The sequence below is a fragment of the Falco cherrug genome, chromosome 1 (assembly GCF_023634085.1).
Source record: "Falco cherrug isolate bFalChe1 chromosome 1, bFalChe1.pri, whole genome shotgun sequence".
NCBI classification, from domain to species: Eukaryota; Metazoa; Chordata; class Aves; order Falconiformes; family Falconidae; genus Falco; species Falco cherrug.
In genome coordinates, this window is record NC_073697.1 from 35907072 (window position 1) to 35925785 (window position 18714).

An 18714-nucleotide genomic window follows, 5' to 3' on the forward strand; every position below is an offset into this window, starting at 1 on the left:
GTATGTGGTGTATCAATAGTCACACAAGAATAAATTAGATATGTAATTAAACTCTAGGACACCTGGAAAATCTAAGCTTATAACTGGGAAAGATTTAAAGCCATATCTTTCTTCTATGTATAGGTCGCTTCTGGATTCTTCTTGTAACTCTTCTAGAAGAGATGTTTTCAAATCAAAGCCATACAGAAAACTTCATGAAAGGCAGATACTGCATTCACTTCCATCTGATAATTTGATAAGGAAGCCTCAGAATGCAATAGATGCTCATTTGATCAAATGTTTATACTAAGATAAATCTTAAATTATTAGCACATCTGGAACTCACTGAAAGAAACAAGGAAGTAACAACGAAGTAAAAACCCTTGACGCAAATTCTAATATGAAAAATAGAAAAATCAATTTTCTACCTTTTAATTAAAAAAAAATGCCCCAAACCAAACATTACAGTTTTCCAGTTTCAGTTAGTCTGTATTAAAACACATCTGAGGGTTTTATCGGTACAGGAAGAACAAGTCCTAAATATGTTTTGGAAGGGTTTCCTGTAAGACTTCCCCCTAACCTTTGGAAGTCTTCCAGAAAGCAAGAAAAAGAGCATGTTTGATTTACAGACAGAAACACCCAGAGAAGCAGTAAGTAGAAAGATGAGTTAAAGGAAGAAAGTGAGTTTCATTTTTGCACAAAGATTGTTTTGAAACTTCATCTTCAGTTAAAAGTCTTGACACAATTTCAAGACTTAATTTATTTTGCCTAGGAGATGATCGTTTTTAAGAAGAGTGTTCCAGTTTTGTAGGGAAACTCAGCCAAAAGGAAAAATAAATATTTTAAATGAGATACACTAATTACTAAGAACATAAAATGAGAAGTAATAATCTAGACTCATATAATAATCATTATTTGCAGTGAACATTTAATCCCATGTGACAAGAGTTTACTTTTCAGTGGGTCCTTACAGTTTCAAATAAGAATCTTTTAAGGGTAAAGAATAAATATTACTAGTGAGCTCCATTTTTTCAGTGCTTACAATACTAAATGAAAGCCCAAATCATAATGCATTTCAACTGCTTTGTGACACGACAGTGTTATTTTATTTGTATTATTTAATGTCTTGATTCAAGGTAATTTTTTTAAAAGGTACATAACCAGTCATCAACATAATTATGGGGGTAAGACATTATATTCTCTATAGTTCAGAAGGACCTGGAATCTACTTGTATTACATGTACCATAAAATTACATGTGTAATATTTTTATTATCAAGGGGATGATCCATGCAGTAACAAATCCTTCTTGTAGTTTCCTTAAATTAAGAAAGTTCTGATATGAGAGACTAGACCTCTTCCTCTTGCTTGGAGCATAAGCTTTACAAACAGCAAACCAAGATTAAACTTTCGTAACACCAGAATCTGGTTTCCACTGAAATCTTGAATATGAGCCCGATCTTTAAAGGAACAGCATCAGATACCTAATTCTATGGCTTTTGAGCAGGATGGGGCTCTTCTGACAGATAATGATTTCCTTCCTCCAGTGCTGAACTGCCATAAACTTTCTACAGGATGATTCTCCAGCTTGAACTTCCTTTTTAGCTAAGTCTATTTGCTTTGCATCAAGGGATGTTGACAGTTTTCAGCTCTAGCTCCAGAAGTCCAGATGGTTCAATGAAAGTGAAGGATAATACCATATGACTTAGATTACTCCCCTTTTTTTTTTTTTTTTCTTTTCCCTCCAGTACAAAAAGGAACAGCTTAATGTCAGGTCAAATTTGCAATTCAAACTGAGAGGGACAGTAAACAAGAAGAGTTACGCTCTTAGTCTGAAGGGACAGTAAGCAGGAAGACAACAGGTTGGGTAAAAACACATAAAATGCAAAAAGGCTAAACCTAAAGCATCTTTAAAATAAGTAACTTCACTGTTTATGTGGAAGGCCATTATTATGAACCGTGAACTAAATTTAAACTTGTACAGAGACAGTCTAACACACTATTCCCAGGGATTCAGAGGATAAAATGAGGATTTTCACAGTAAAAATTAACCTTAATAAAAAAAATAAATATATATTTCAAGCAATCATTCTTTAAGCAGTGAAGCATTCACAACAGTTACACATTCAGTTCTTTTTAGTTTTCTACAAGCTCTGTGCTAATTCACTGCTGGCATCTGCTGGGCAAACCTTACAGAGACCATTACCACTGCCAAGGCAGAATTAATTTCTTGCTACAGAATTGCACTTTTTCAGCATTGACTTTCATCAGAGGGTTCCTAGCCCTCCTGCTGTCAGCCAGAACAGAGGCCACGCAGGACAGTATGATCATCTGGTGACAAGATTCTGACCTCTTGTCCAGGATTTCTGGATGGTTTAAGGCTCTTAATTCAGCCTCATGAAGCACAGATTTATTGCAGTGACATCCAAGAAGAATGCAAAAGATCAATCACCCTGACCTTGCCACCGCCTTCCCTGCATGTTTCCATTGGATTACTTTAAACACAAGCATTTCAGCAGTGAACTGCGCTCCAGCTACACCAAAACACAACTGTTCCTCCTCTTCAGCAGTCACTGAGAACACACTCACTTAAGACATCACCCATTTCGCTGACTTCAGAAATGCTGTAAGGCCAGTTTATTAGCTCACATAGCGCTTCACTCCACAGAAGTGACCCAAGGTATCTCAGCAGCATTTTTCACTTTGTAATGTGAGCTTTCCTCAGCAGCCACCATCTTGAGAAACTAAAGAATAGGAAATAAGGCTCTCAGTTACGCAGCTTTGAACTTCTTACTATAGGACATGAGAATAAGCACACTTCTGCCTGCTTTCAGAAAAAAAAAAATGCACAAAGACAACTGTAAGTGCACTTTCCCACAGCTGCAAACAAAAGCCACAGAAGAGAAGACGAAATAAAGATATTTTTGGAACACAGGAATGTAAAACGCTTCAGAAAAATGGTTGTGTTTCAGCTCATCTAGCCATTCCTATTTACATAAATGACTAACACCTCAGAATCTTGTACAGCGTTTGACCTTGAAGACGCATTTCTGCAATTAAGACTACAAGCAGTTAACGCCATACACTCATGAATGCTGCCATTCTCAAAGACCCACAGACGGGCAGAGAATACTGTAATCTCTGCCACTCATTCTGGAGCAGCTCTTGCAAAAGTAAATCAGCTTCCTTGTACAAAATCCTTCTGGCAACTTCGCTTCAAACAGATATACTGTTCCTTTACAAAGCTTTTTTTTCTTCCCTGCATTCATAAGGCTGTTTAAATACACAGCCCTCAGCAATGCTTACAAATTAGCTGACACTTATCAAAGCCGTTGCTGCTGCTGTTTTGATTTAAGAGAGTTACTTTCTCTGGTATGTATTAATGCAACGCTAGAGAAAATGCAGTTAGGCATCCACACATGCCCCGTGCTACACCAGCCCTTCGTCTAATACTCATATTCTCCTAGAGGAAGAACACTAAATATTGACTTCATACAGGGACTACTACACATTCATTTTTACATACTCTATATGTGACTTTTTTTCCACACATATATGTATTTATATATATATCTACACACTCACAGAAAACACATAGAATGGAAATTATTTTTTGTTCTAGAGCAACACATACTACCTATGCATGTACCTGCAACTAGTAACTTTTATAAAAGTTGTAAAGCATTATTTTTCAAAGACACTCATCTGCCAGATCTGTTCTCTGAAGTTCATGGAATATGCTTAAATCTGTATAAACTACATTTCCTTGATCGGGTTTTACCTCATCTAAGTCTAATTTGCAATTTAATTTTTCTTCTCTGTTCCCAAGTACATAAAAATTAGATTTACTCTTTAAACATTCACACATTAGCTGACGTATAATCTTTGACTCAGTATGTATTCTAAGTGTCTACTTGCTGAGGCAAACCTATGGCCTTATCTGTTATAATTTCTTATATATTATTTTTATATATTATCATAGATAACTTTCCCAGTCACTGAAATGCTTGTGATTCTATGCATTGGACACTTCCCAAATATTTTGTGAGAGTCTTTAGAATCATAGAATCATTTAGGTTGGAAAAAAAGAGCTCTAAGATCACCGAATCCACCATTGTGGCAGAACAAATTTACTTTTTTCCATACAGGTCTTCCTCCTGCTGTTTGAGCTGCTAGCATTATTACTTTTTCCTTGCAGAACGGAAAAACAGAAGAAAAAAACCCCGAACTCCCAAAAGAACAACTCGCCTTCAAAAGCTATCCATCCAAAGAATAATGACAAGTCAAAAAAGGCACAAGAGAACATACATTGCATTTATTGAGCATAACTGTCTACAGAATGCAACAGTGAGTTCTGCTTAAAAAAAAAATAAGATGTTACAGCGTGGCCAAAACCAAAAATGTGATCAGGAGGTCCATCTCTGGGACTGTGTTCTTTGAAAAATCATCAAATATATCATCTGAGTAGCCTCCTTATTGTTTGTCATTCCTCATTATGTCTAATAATGTCAACCATTCAAAAAAACCCAAACAGAATAAAATGTTTCCATAAAGTACAAGCTGGACTGAAGATAAGTAGCTATTTCTTCCAGTATAGATATTTGTCTGTGACACGTACATGGTGCAAACTCTGTGGCTGAAAGAACAGGACTCGCTTGTATCAGCAACAAAGAGTCTGTATACATATTGTTATGAATAGTAAGGTTGCTTTTGGCCACTAATTTTCCCTCAATTTTTCATTAAACCATACTGCTGGAAAAAAAATATTTATACAGCTTAAGGAAGAAAAATGGTTCAGTAATTACTCTACATGCTGAAATGGCATCCAAACTTCATTTCCAAGGAGAGTTTCCTAGAACATTTGACCACAAAAATATGATTATTTTTATAAACATAAATTAAAATATTACAGGTTGCCAACAAAGATCTGTGGGGTCTGTTTAACAGACACAGGGACTAAAAACCTATTACACTTTGTTAATGGTATTTACAATTACTGATAGCTTGAAAAGCAATCATAATCATTTAAATAAACTAAACATGTTTAATTTCTGTAGATTTGGTAGAATTTAAATTCTGTAGACCTTGGTGCTGCATTTACAACAAAATATTTTTGTTCTCAAATTAAATGGAATGTCAGCACTGAAACATTAGTCATTTTGTAGAAACATCTGTATATAAGGCAGTATTTGAAAATGCACACTCAGCTTCAGGGAAATGCTTAGACCCCATCAATTTCAGTGAGACTGAAACCAGCATACAAGTCAACTGAATCAGTCTAGTTCTGTGCTATAGACAAAGAGTCATGAGTTAGCATATAGCAGTGAAGCATTAACTGCATACAGCTCCTGAAGGCACAGAGCTTTCCTTATGTGCCAAATCCTCTTGTAAGGACTAAGCATTTTGGACAGCGCTTGTAGTCAGAGAAGGCAAGAGCTATGCAAGAATCCCTCAAAGAAATTAGTTGGAATTTTCTGCCTCACTCCAACGCCTCCTGCACAACATTGCTCTCCACCTTCTGGAGAAAAGCCGTCTTCATTAGCTGTCTGGGTTGTAGTTAGCTCTTTGCTTCCAGCTTTCCTTAATTTCTAGATATTCAGATAAACATTCAGTTAAAAGCCATTTTTAGCCTATACCAGAAAACTAAAGTTCATCTCCATACGTATTGGGTCACAGCTTCTGAGCTGCACAATTCTAGAGAAAATGCAGAAGAAAGTGTTAATTTACATGGATTTGGGCACTAATTAACATTAAATGATGCTCCACAGAATGTGACAAACCACGAAGATTTGCTAACAGTAGTTGCAAAACTGCATAAACTGAGATTTCATGTTCAATTTCTAAATGAAATGCCAATGTCAAACCCTACTGGCCACACACACTCTTTCCCTCCTCTCCATGGACAGGTGACCAAGTCCCCAGTTCTGGAAATCGACAAACAACATTGGAAGAAATTAAAAGAGAAAGAAAGAGCTGACATAAGATGAGACTTTACAGTCACAGGTGCATATTAGCACAAATCTACCTATAAAGACTCTAGCACTATAGCGTAGTAAACATTCTAAATTTTCAGTATTTATAGGGATTTGCTTAACAGGGCTTGCTATCAATTAAGCAGGTAATTTTATGCTAGCAAAGGTATCCTCAACAAATATTAATACTTAACACTCATTGCCATTGAACTCTGGGGTATAAACACATTACACTTTTATAAACTGGCAAATAACAGCTAATAAGCAGCATGACTATTGTCTCTTGGAACTCAGCTACCTCTTTCATATTAGAACTTTGAGGAAAGATCTGACCTGCAGAATCATAGTTACTGGTTTCTAAATACTTACATTACTTTTTTTTTTGTCCTTGCATGCTGTTGGTTTTTTGTATATTTAAACCACTCAGAACATATGAACAGGCCTCTAATCATCTGCAAAGCAACCTGCAAATATCCTCAATGTTTGCCTGATATTCAAAAACAGTTTTTGCAGGTGATCAGCCATTATGACAGCGCTGCTTGGCCCAGGAGTTAGAGCCCCAAAGTAGAAGTGCAAACAGAGCAAGAGAATGCATTTTCATTTGCAAATCTTTGCTTTAGATTTTGCAGGTCTGATTAAAACTCAGAGACTGAAATACAACTATTACAATTGAATTTATAAATTTCTACTCTAATTTTTCAACTCATTAGCAACTTACGCATTTTGACCAAATTACACTCTCTAGTAATTCTTAAAGCATACTTTGAAAGTGAGCTGCATAAGAAGTTCTATGATTAGACAGATTCAAACCAATTCAGTAGCTTTGTTTATAGGGCAGCTGCCAAGACTTGAGTCACTAAGTCAGCCTGTGACATGCCCACTTGTATAACTTGTATTCTTTGGCAGCATTTGAGAGTTTTGTGTATCTGTTGTTGGATACACAATTCTACTCCCATATAAAAAAAAATCAGTGATAAATTTGTACAAAATTAGTTTTAAAACTGTACTCAAAGATCAGTGTATTTTTTTTTTCTACATCCTGCACCATACTCTTAGTTGGTGGCCAAAAGCTGGTAAAAAGCAAACCTCTTGCCACAAATCATACTTGTGATTAAAAGAACAGATTTTAAATCCACCAGGATACTGTATCTTCTCTGACAGGAGAACTTGGTGGACATACCAAATGTGCAAACTCAATCAATTCATCACAAGTAGCATCGACTTTAGCCTGCTGCATACTGATAGTGACCGCTATGGGGAGAGAGAAAGCACATTCTGTCTGCTTCTTTCTCTCTCCCCCCACCCTTAATCAAGTTAAGGAAAGAGTAGTAAACTGCAAGCACATTTGTCTGCTTTTTAAGCTAAAGTTGGATGTAATGCTGAAATAATGTTTCTCTTATCACTCAGAGAACTGTTCCATTACCTTCCTGCAGAGATTTCATACCTCCAGGAGTTGTTTCCTAAATAAATGGCTTGAGAACAACAAAACACAATAAATGTTTTGAGAAATTATTTGCTTTGCTTCCTCTAACATCTAGCAAACAGTTAGGCTTTCTAAACCATCAACTTTTAGTCCCAAAGACAGCATTGCAGTTCTGGATTAAGAGTTTCTAGTCACCAGCTGTTACTTTTTTCCTCCTAAACCAGAGGTTTTTTTAGTGGAACAACCAACTTCTATCAATTTGATGACTCTGGCATCCTCTTTAGGTGGTATAATATAATCCAATTCCATATCAGACCTTAAAGCTTGTCAGAGCTTGCTTAGCTGTTCCTATTTATCTTTCTCTGGAAAAGAAAGGAAATGTTTTGTTTGCTTTCTTGTCTCATTTTGCCTTTGAGGATTCCAGTGGGCCAGGTTGAAATCCAGAATATTAATTACCTTGTATACCATTACGTCAACATGATCTGGAGGAAACAGATTTTTCTGGGTTTCCTGTTCTAAATGGTGTGGGTTAGAGTCAGATAGAACATCTGATAGTTGAGGACTGGGGCCTCTCTATATGCAATCAGTTCTTCCTTATCTAGTAAAGCATTGTTTTTAATTTCTTGTTCTGTCAGTGCCAGACTGAAATGAAATTACACTGTTCTTTTTTGTATTTGACCTTTCTACACCTACAACTTCACAGTTTTACACTTTGAGATAGGGTGTCTGATGGTCAAGGATGAGAAGGTGCAGTGAAGGTAGTCATTAACAAAGTGAATCTGTAGAGCTGTAGAATCAGTGGACACTGAATCGGTGTTTCCCCGCATATTTAGAATCACATTAGTACCAGGTTAGTTTCACTTGAATTCTGGTGAAACACATTCACTAGATGGCTAAATAGAAAAGAACTTGAAGAGGAATTTGTTACCCACTGGCTGGAGATCAGCCCAGAGCCCGATGAATTTTCCAAATTCCTATGGGGAAAGAACATGAACCAGTGCCAGTGAAGAGAATAAAGGGTAAAGGAGACAGACAAGAATCCACCCAAGCTTCAGGAAAGCCTTGTTAGAGGCATCTGCTTCAGGACAGAGAACTTCATCTAGATGATCATAATCTCATCTAGGCTCCCTCTCCCATGAAAGGCTGGACCAGATGGTCTTTCAAGGTCCTTTCCAACCTGGTCTGCTCTATGGTTCTGCACATTACTTTTTTAATAGCCTCTACATGGGCCATACTATGGTGCTTCAGGAACTACTCATTTGCAGACCACCATAGCATTCCAATCTGTTGACAAATTGCTCGTGACAGATGGTGGCAAGTAATGGCATAAAAACCCACTTTACAGTGGACAGCTATGAATTTCCTTCCTAAAAAAAAGTCAGTTTTTAGGCTTTGGGTCAGAAGGAAGAGAAGGGAAAAATACTTTTTTGGATGCAAAGTTCTTGGTTTCTCTTGAAGTCACTGAGCATGGCTGCAAAGTTCCACTTCCCATGTCAGATCCAGTGGTTTAGAAATCACACATAGAAGAACGGGTTGCAGGATTTTATCTCATACCAACTGATAACAGCCGTGCTAACTGTAGTGTAATGGGGGGGGGGGGGGGGGGGGGGGGGGGAACAAACAAAAAAAACCCCACCAAAACACAACACAAAAACCTGAAACCAGTTGTGAGGTTGTCTGAAACAGTAGAAGTGCTGCTTCCATGTGCACATCCTGATGAAGGAAGGGAAACTTTTGTTTATGGTAGAAAAACCCCAGCACTACCAGCAGCATGAGGACACCATGTGCAATGCCTTCATTGTTTCCAAGTTACCATTAACGGACAGAAAGTAGACATTGAATTCAGTCTGAGAAAAGGAAGGGTTTTTTTTCCTAAGTTGGCCTGGAATCAGCTGTGAAAAGGAGGTATCTAACATTTCAAAGGGCTTCCTAGGCAGCCAGATGCTGCTACATTAAGGAAACTCCAGACTTGACAGACTGGAATGGAGTAGAATAATATGAATGCCTGTATATCCCTCCAGCATCAGCTCTGCCCAGGAGGAGGTCTGGGGACATAACTGTACCTGCCCTTCCTCCCCTGTTCTTGGCCCATGCACCAGCAAGAACTGATCAGCTGATACGGAGTATGCATCAAGTGCATCTTTGGCTGGTCCTAACTCCACAGCTTGCCAGCTTAGGAAAAAGCACAGCTGCCAGCTTAGGAAGGAAGCTGGCAAGAGGGACTGAAAGGCTAAGGAGGGGACTTACACTCATAGGCCCCTGCTGCAGCATTTACTGAGATATAGTATTTTTTGCCCTTGCAAAAGCAGACAGTTTTCAAGATGGAAGGCAAATTTAATGGGATTACTTTGGTAAGGCAGGCTTCCTCGCATAAAAATATCACATTCTTAATTAGTAAAATAGTCTCATACTTCTAATTTCCCTGTATACTCTTATTTCTCAGAAGACATCGTTGGCTGTGTTAGCATTATGTTCAAAAGGCTTTTAATATTTTCTAGCATTAAGGGGAAAGGTAGAAGTTTCATTTTATCCAAAAGATGAAAAATGCTTCACATAAAAATGTTATTGTCAGTGATAAACACAATCCTGAATTTGTTTGGTCTATTTGACACTAGGAGCATTAGATGCACTTAAGTTATTTTCCTTTGCAGGTAGTTTGAGCTCAGGGAAAAACACTTCTATTTCAAAGATAATGTATACTGTTACATCATAGAAAGTATTTCCAGCGTTACTGGCCTGAGCTCATATCATTTAGTCTCAAGAATCCATGACCTGTTTGGAACTGAAACTCACTTTGACCCTGCATAACTACGTACTGCAACTACCCTATTGTGTAGGGGTAGCAATTTTATTTTTTACCTAGTAATTGATATCCAAATATGATTTATATTTACTCACGAACACTAGCTGTCATATATTTATCATACTACATTGCAATAGATTACATAGATTAGACTTCTATGTACAATATATTTTAGAAGGAACGAAACTAATTGGGGAAAGAAATTAAATATTAATAGAAAGAAATGATCTTTCAAAACATCTACGTAGCAGAGCACACCATACCTTCCTTACTCTCTTGTAAACATTTGAAGTAGCCAGGCAGGTTTTTGAAGGTCACATTGCATTATTATGGATGAAGCTCCAGAAAAAAGGCTGAATTGCAATGTTTCTGATATCACATGTGGCAATATGTACTAACAAGCATGTGACCTGTACCACAGACTCTGTAATTCATAAGTTTTTGAAAAAACAAACATACTTTAGATAGCTCCAACTTACAGATAATCACTCTTACTACACAGGCTCCATGAGAAAAAAAATGGAACAAATGTATGCCACCTTCTGTATCTTGCATAAAACAAGAATAACACAAGTTTATTGAAAAGCCACGGTTTTGGAGTTTATGGTTACATACACAGGTAAGGCTGAAACGTAGGATGTCAGGTTAAAAAGGAAAAGAAAGTGGAATCAATAACCTGACTATACCCATGCTGCCCCTTGCTCCTTCACTGCCGGCCATTCATCCCATTTGGTCACGCTACAGGCCTTCTTAATGAGCTGTTCCTGTAAACAAGCCAGCTGCTGATAAAGTGGCACAAGGAATCCAAGAGCTTCTCTGCAGTCTTGTACCTCGCAATATGTGTAACTCAGCTTTCAGAAGGATGAACCAGTTCACACCACCAGGGAGCACCAGCATCAGCGCTAGTATGGGATCATGGAGGCATGAGAATGACTAGCAAGCCCAAAGCCCACATCCTGACCACACAGGAAGATGTTTTTAAGTACAGACCAGGCTTGCACATTCTGCTTTTCTTTCTTACACTTGGCCCAAGGAGGAAAGCCTACTGGATTAACTTTTAATAACATTTAATTTCAAAACTTCAGAGGGCACTTGCCAATGCAGAGATGCTGAAATTTTGGGGGAGTTAAATTACGCATTTATAATTTTCTCTATTTTGGTCTCAGGTTTTTTTCTCTGCCTTTTAGCTGTCTGCTGTTAGTTTGTTATCTTTTACTTCTCTGCACTTGTATGATTTCAGTCATAGGTTTCCATGTATCCTTGGTTTCCAAAAAAATTGTGATTTCTGGTATGCTATGAAACCATTCTTTACTACATATGAATGTCCTCTCTCTCACTAGAAACCTTGCACCAGCCAATGCTGCAGAAGAATATGAAAGGTCTGTGAGCCAAACATCAAGAGAAGATTGAGAAAAACATTGCAAGTAAAATGTCTTGTGAAATTCCTGCCTCCTGGGAGGGACATTTCCATGTGAAATTTGTTCTCAGCAGAAATAGTACAGTGTAAAATCAGTAGCCCTAATTTAAGTAAAAAAAATTTGCTGCAGAAAAATTACATTCATAAGTAAAGCCTGACTCCCTGCTACAAGAAGGTTTGCAGACAGAGTGTATATGGGGAAAAACAAGGAAAACTGATGAAGTACTAAGTGGTTGATAAGCAGGCCCTTTCTTTGTCTTCTCTCAGCAAGCTCTTTTCAGCAAAAGACAGAAAAAGAACATAAAAAATTACTTTATGCTTACAGGGGCAGATTAATTATGAACCTCATTTGTTCTCCTCTTGTTCTTCGCTAGACCACACTCTAGTGCCTCCTTCATCCAGAAGTCTGTTGCAGCTTCTTACTCTGTCCCTGGTTCTACCAAACCACTGACCTTGATCATAAACCTTTTTCTCAAACTGCCTATACTGAAGAGGAGGAACTTTCAAAAGTTAACAGTACCCAGCAGCTTCTGGCTGGGATTGGCAAAGGGATTTAAAAATGAGACTAGAAAACAAAGAGTGAATAATGATGGTCATAATAAATAAAAATGGAATTCCAAGTAACATAAAATGATACAATAGAAATGTTATACAATGTTTACTCTGAATCTCTTACTCAGCTTGTTTTGACAGAGCCCCTAAGCGTTTACATGACTAATAATAGCATAGCAAACCCAAAAATCTTTCTTAAAACACTTTACCAAGAACCTCTTTCTCAGAAGAATGACTTTTGCTGAATATGGGTTCTGTAAATGAGCCTCTTCTAAGAAAAGCAGCCTAAAGGAAAAAAAAACAAGACTTCACCAGAACTGTGATGAAACTTGCAGTGATGATTTTACTGTCCTATGGCAAGTTTCCCCAAAGGCAGCATCTTGGGCTACTTTTCAGAAGAGTCACCAATGCTTCCACAAGACCTTGAATATCTTAACTTTAAATTTACATTGCTATAGCTAGCGATAGTCAATCTTGACTTAAGGCTGTGTGGTAAACTACCTTATCTTCTTTTAACATTGAGACCTGGATTAAATTTTCCCTACAGAACTTGATAGGGGTAAAATGCCAGTATACTATCATTAAAATGCTTGTAAAATGTGCATGAATTTTGTGATATTTTGTCTTCGGAAAAATATTTATAAATTATGAAAAAAATATTGAAATTAAATGTTATAAATGTTAAGTTTTAGATTTGTTTAAAGGAAAAGGTTTTTTTTTATATGCTTCCACTGAATAGTAAGCATTTTGTTTCCCTTGAAACAAAAATTGTCAACTGTCACATTCTGTCTCTTTTTTTAAAATATTTTTTATATTTTTTTTACACTCTGATCAATTTCTATTCTGATAATTTCTAAGCACTAATGAAATGAAATATGCATTACTTAACTTGCTTGCATGCTTTCCTCTAGAGTCCACTGTATGATTTCTGGAATGCTGATTACTTCATATTTTTTCTCTGCACTATCATAATCCTGCTAGGGATCCAGACAGAGACAAATTTAAGCAAAATTAAGTAAGTTATAGAAAGCCCAGTCTTGCAACCACATTCTGCACTGCTCTCATGTGTTACTACATTTCCCATCCTCACATGAATGAAGCACGTTGGGTTTTTTGTATGCCTGGTTGTCCAGTAAAGAACAACTATGATCTACAGGGAAGAACCTGAAACTGAGACATTAAATCCTACCTTCAAAAAGTCTATGGGCTTTTACAGTTTTCTTTAATGGAGACAGTATTTTGTATATGGGTGCTTCATAGCTATGGGGCATTGAAACAAATTTCTGAGTAGCTCTCTAACCTCTTGACCTGTCCTTTTTATATAAACCAGTGCTACGCTTTGCTTCTAGCTAGCATTTAATTAGTGGAGGAGAGGAAAACAACACTTTCTCTGGGAAACACTAAGAAATGAAACAACCTGCAAGATTATTACCAACCCCAACGCCATTCCCAGCTACCACACAGATGACTATTTCACTCCAAGTGTTGTAATTTCATATTCTGATAACTTTGACTTGCAGATTGTATTTTAAAGGAAGAGTTCCTGTAATGTGCAAACTCTGTTCATCTCGCCAAAACTTCATTTTTGTTTGTTCTGGAAGCTGCTTGTCTGAATCTAAAACAAAAGCAATTGGTTTGCCCTCAAGGTTTAGTACAAACAAAGATTTTGAGAAGATTTAATTTAAATGTAGAATAAGTAGTGAAGGAAGAATATTCACAGATAAAATTTCATTTTTCAAAACATTCAGGAAAAATCAGTGGACTGCAGGAAATATGCAACTGGAAAATGAGATGGTCAGATAAGCAATAAGCTTTTTTTTGCTGAACATGATATCAGTTTCAATTTGCAAGAATTAACTGTGAAATACAACACGAAAAACGTGTGGTTGAGTCAAAAATCCAATAGCAAGATACTTAGCTAAACTTCAACACCAAAAAAAGTCCTTATGGAGAATATATTTATAGAAGGATTAAAGAGCATATGCATACTATAGAAACATAAATGTTAATAAAGTCTCCTGAGAAAGCAGTGAAAGTACTGTTGGTTGAACTGTAAATAAAACCTAAAAAAATACCTATTAATCATAGAAAATAACACATGCAGAGGTAAACGTACACACTGCACATGTAGAGGTAAACATACACGTTATTTGATCTGTACTAAAAAAGGAGGCAAAGTTCTGGAAATTAAATTGTGGTTTATTATCTCAGCAGGTTTAATTTGTTTCATATACATGGTTTGTCTGGGGCTTTTAATCAATCTAGACAGTTCTCCTGTTAATTATTAAAATGCCTAAAGCCTCTGCATGTACTTCTTGTAGTTGACATAATGGAAACAGAAGTGACAAGTTTTTCTAAGCAATTCTGTGAACATACTGTTCAGAGCATAAGAACAGGGACATCCTACCACATTATTTGACTGTTAAGAAAGGAAGTGCTGTTAAGTAGTTAAGTAATTCTGCCTCAGATGCTGGTGTATTACTGGTGACATCCTAAAAAAAAAATTAAGAGTTAACAACTCATATACATGCAAACAAAATTAATTCATCATTTCAAAAGCTTTTGTTGTGCCTAAATACGTGGGGATACCTGTATCCTATTGCCCAGACATTTACATGTACTTTCATGATCTTCCATGCATGTTACCTACAATCACCACACTTATTTTGTTCCTATATTTAAAAAGGATCCAGGAGGAAAATTACTTCCTGCGTTTATGGCCACAAGTCACAATAGCCCTGAGCAATGTTCGTAATGACATTCCTTATCTCTTGCAATCTTGGCTTCCTTTTGTTTGCTGGGCTTGTTGGGAACACTTTGTATAGTAGTTACTCTAATCTTGTTCTCTTTCCTAAAAAACTTCCACACAAAAAAACATATTTCAATGCAAGAGAATTAATTTACACTGTTAGAAACAAATCCAATTACCTAGGAACATCTATCGATTGCAGTCACTGTAAACAGGGCAGATCCTGAACCCCAGAACTGACTACAGTCGGGCAGATGACGTAAGTGGGAACTTTCAGTAGCTGGTCTATGCTGTTTGTTTTTTTGAACACAAAAACAAGGATCAAAATTGTTACGAAATCTCAAAAAGTGGGACAGCATAGTCTTTTCTGTTGTTCCTCCTACGGGGCAAGGAAAGGAAAATTAGTAAAGTTACACATCTGAAATGCATAGAGCTTCTCCTGCATCTTTTATGAAGTACTTCTCTGGCACACAGACTTTTCATTTAGTATTTTTGGATCTGTTTTCTCCATTAAAACTAAAAGCAATGTAGAGCAAAAGTATTTCCCTCTCCTTTATGCAAACAATGCACATATCTGAGGGTACACAGGAATTGTCAAACTTCCATATCCTGTCTCTGACAGCAGTCACTATCACTGTCAGAAGAAAGCAGGCAACAGTAACAAGATCCTTATCAACATGGAAAGCTGTACACACCATCTGAAATTGATTCATGCCTAGAAGATATCTATCCTCAAGATAACTAAAAAATACAAATAATCTTGTTACCTCTACAAAGTAGCAGACTGGTTTTTAGTCCTTTGGCTTTGACATTACACAAGAATTCTTGACCTTCTGGTGTATTTTCAAAAAAACATCTCATATCTCCATCACAGCACAAGATCCCATCTCCCACTCAGTTCTATTGCCTAATGATAGAAGACCATTTTTTTTCCCAGCTGAGACACATGAACTTCTAGTGCAGGACTGCCAACAGCAGCAGACAAACATATTGTACAAAGTTTCTACTCTACAACTACCCTCAAGTTGTATCAATAAGGTTCAAATTATGCAGTGGGTTTGGTCATCATTAAAATTCAGAATAAATTATTATGCAACTTTATACAGAAACGTACTAGTGATATCAAAGTACTTTCCCTTATATTCTCTACTTTATCAGTGACAATCTACAGGACTTTAGCGAACCTAGTGCTGCTTCTCAGCATCAGACAACATAATCTGGAAAGTCATTCTGACCTTCCTAAAACACCTCTAGTTTTTAAGGCATACTGTAAAACCAATCAAAAAGAACAATTTCATTTTTTCTACAGGTCTGGTACTCTGATTACCTGTAAGAAACCATGTCTTCTTCAAAGTCATCTCAAATGTGAACTGAAAAACAAAATTAGAAAAGGAGCTTTTTCAATGTGAGTGTTGAATATTCCCACTGGGAAAACTGCAAAGAAAATTCAGCATAAAGTAAGTTTAAATAAGCCTGATAAAAATAATGTCACTTGTAAACTCATTTAACTTCCTCCATCAAAAGCTTCAAAAATGTTATTCTCTGATATCTGAGGTCACATAAATACAATTTCTTGTGAAAGTCAGTTTTCAAAGATGATAATGAAAAGTCACAATTAAAACATGTTCTTGTATTGCATGGGAAATACATGTCCTTCTAGTGAAGGAATTAGATGAAACTTTGGAGTGAGTTTTCATTTTGCATTTCACCTTAATACTAATTTATTTTTAGAATGCTAGTATAGGATTTCAAAATTAACTTTTTTCTTTATCTTTTGCATCCAGTCTTTCTATGCTGTTAAAAAAAAAAATAAATGCTAGCCAGACCTGCTGGATTAGATCATCCAGCATATTTCAATACAGGCTGCTCCTCACAGACAGGATTTGGTGTAGTTTTTTCTACAAAAATCCACCATACTGGGATTTCCACAACTTCTATCAAATGTCCCTTTCTTCATAGATTTCAATCTTAAGAAGCTTTTACATATTCAAATCTTAATTTTATTTTACAGATTTCACCCTGTTGCATTGGCTTCTAGCTCAGTGGATTACAGTAAGTAATTCCTCTTATTCTTTGTATCTCTACATGCAAAAACATAAGTAACTACAGGTTGATTTTTGCTTTTTTCTTCCTTGTCTTTTTTCTGCCACATTTCTGAACTAATAATCGATACCAGGAAAGAAATGAAGGCCATGTTACAGCTGAGTGTGAAAGAAGAGGGACAGCAAAGAGAGAGGCCACAAAGTGCTCTTAAAGAAAAGGGAAATAGCTCACAGCTAATTAGTATGAGATACACTGGGAACCAGCACAGAGATGCAAACTTCCAAAATAACTTACACTGAGAACTATTCTGTTTAACAAATAATCAGTGACTAATCTACTTTCTTTTCCAAACTAAAAACAATGTGAAGAGGGGAAGTATAATGTTTACATTCTTTTCATGTAGCAGTATTTTTTTATGTACAGTGTGCATGTAGAATTAGTTGATTAAAACCAGCAGACCATATAAAAAAAAATTTGAACAAAACCCTTCAATCTTTTGGGATGTTGGATATCTGCATTATTTTCTCCGTAAGTATTTGATTAATTCAGGATCCCCACAAAGGAGAGCCTTACTATGAATCACCTCAAGTCTGGCTGGTTTTCGCAAGGCCACAGGAATGTTCCCACTCTGAAACGTACATTTAATTGGAAGGAATTAATCAACTGTTTAGAGTTGAAGAAAAATACAGTAGGCTCCATCTGCTTGGGAGCTCAATAGTGAATAATCTTGCAACTTTTTGATGGTTTCTCTAGCTTACTAAGAACTTGAAATATCTTTAGCATAAAGACAACCAGATTCTCATCTCTGTTTTCTGTTCTTCTTTCCTTTCTCTTCTCACTCCATGTTCAACAATGTGAACGTTGTTGTATATACAGATGGTGCTAACTATTGCCTAAGAAATACTTATCCAGGAACCCTAAAATGGTTACAGTTTTTCCCATTAAATTATTCAAGCTGCAAACTTTGCACAGAGGAAAGTTTCTACCCCTACACAACAGAAGTGTAGTGGTACCTGGCAAACCCCATTATTTCCAGAACATGAATGGATTAACATTTTAATGTGTTATGATGGAGGCCAGTACTGCAGAGGAATCTAGTCATCCCACAAAGGAAAGGTACACTACATTGCAACACAAAGGTCTCTGAACAGTCTGTACAATCGTCAGTCAATATCACGTCAATGCTAATTAAATAAAGCTGACAACTTTTGTAAGAAGGTATGGAGAAAGATGTCTCAACTTGGGAAAACTTGTGTAGTTTTCTTGAGTAACATTTGGGTTTAGTAAGTATCTGATTTATATAATGCTTACCAGTTCTACTGGGAAAGAGACAAATATGTTGTGTGTACTCAAATCTGAAAGGAAAGGAAAGTTAATCTGCTTGAATGCCATAGTAATGTAATACATAGCATGTAATAAACGGATAGCATGAGAAAGAAAAATGAAGTATTTGTACAAAGTAATTCCGTTTCCAGGGTAGAAAGATTCCTGGTGCCTTTGGTGGATGGAAATTCACTAAGATTACACGTTATGACAATAACACAACTCTTTTTTCATATGAGTTGCTAGATGGGACATAACTGGTCAGTTGCCTTATTGATTTAACAAAATTTGCAAAACAAATGCATTTAAGAAGATAGTAATCACTTCACTGATCACAAAAGTAACATTCTACATTTATTTTAAACAAAATGACATCTATATGCTTTCAATTCTATCTCTCTTTTAGATAATTCCATTGTGCTATCTTACGTGGTAACCACCCTCACAGTGTCAT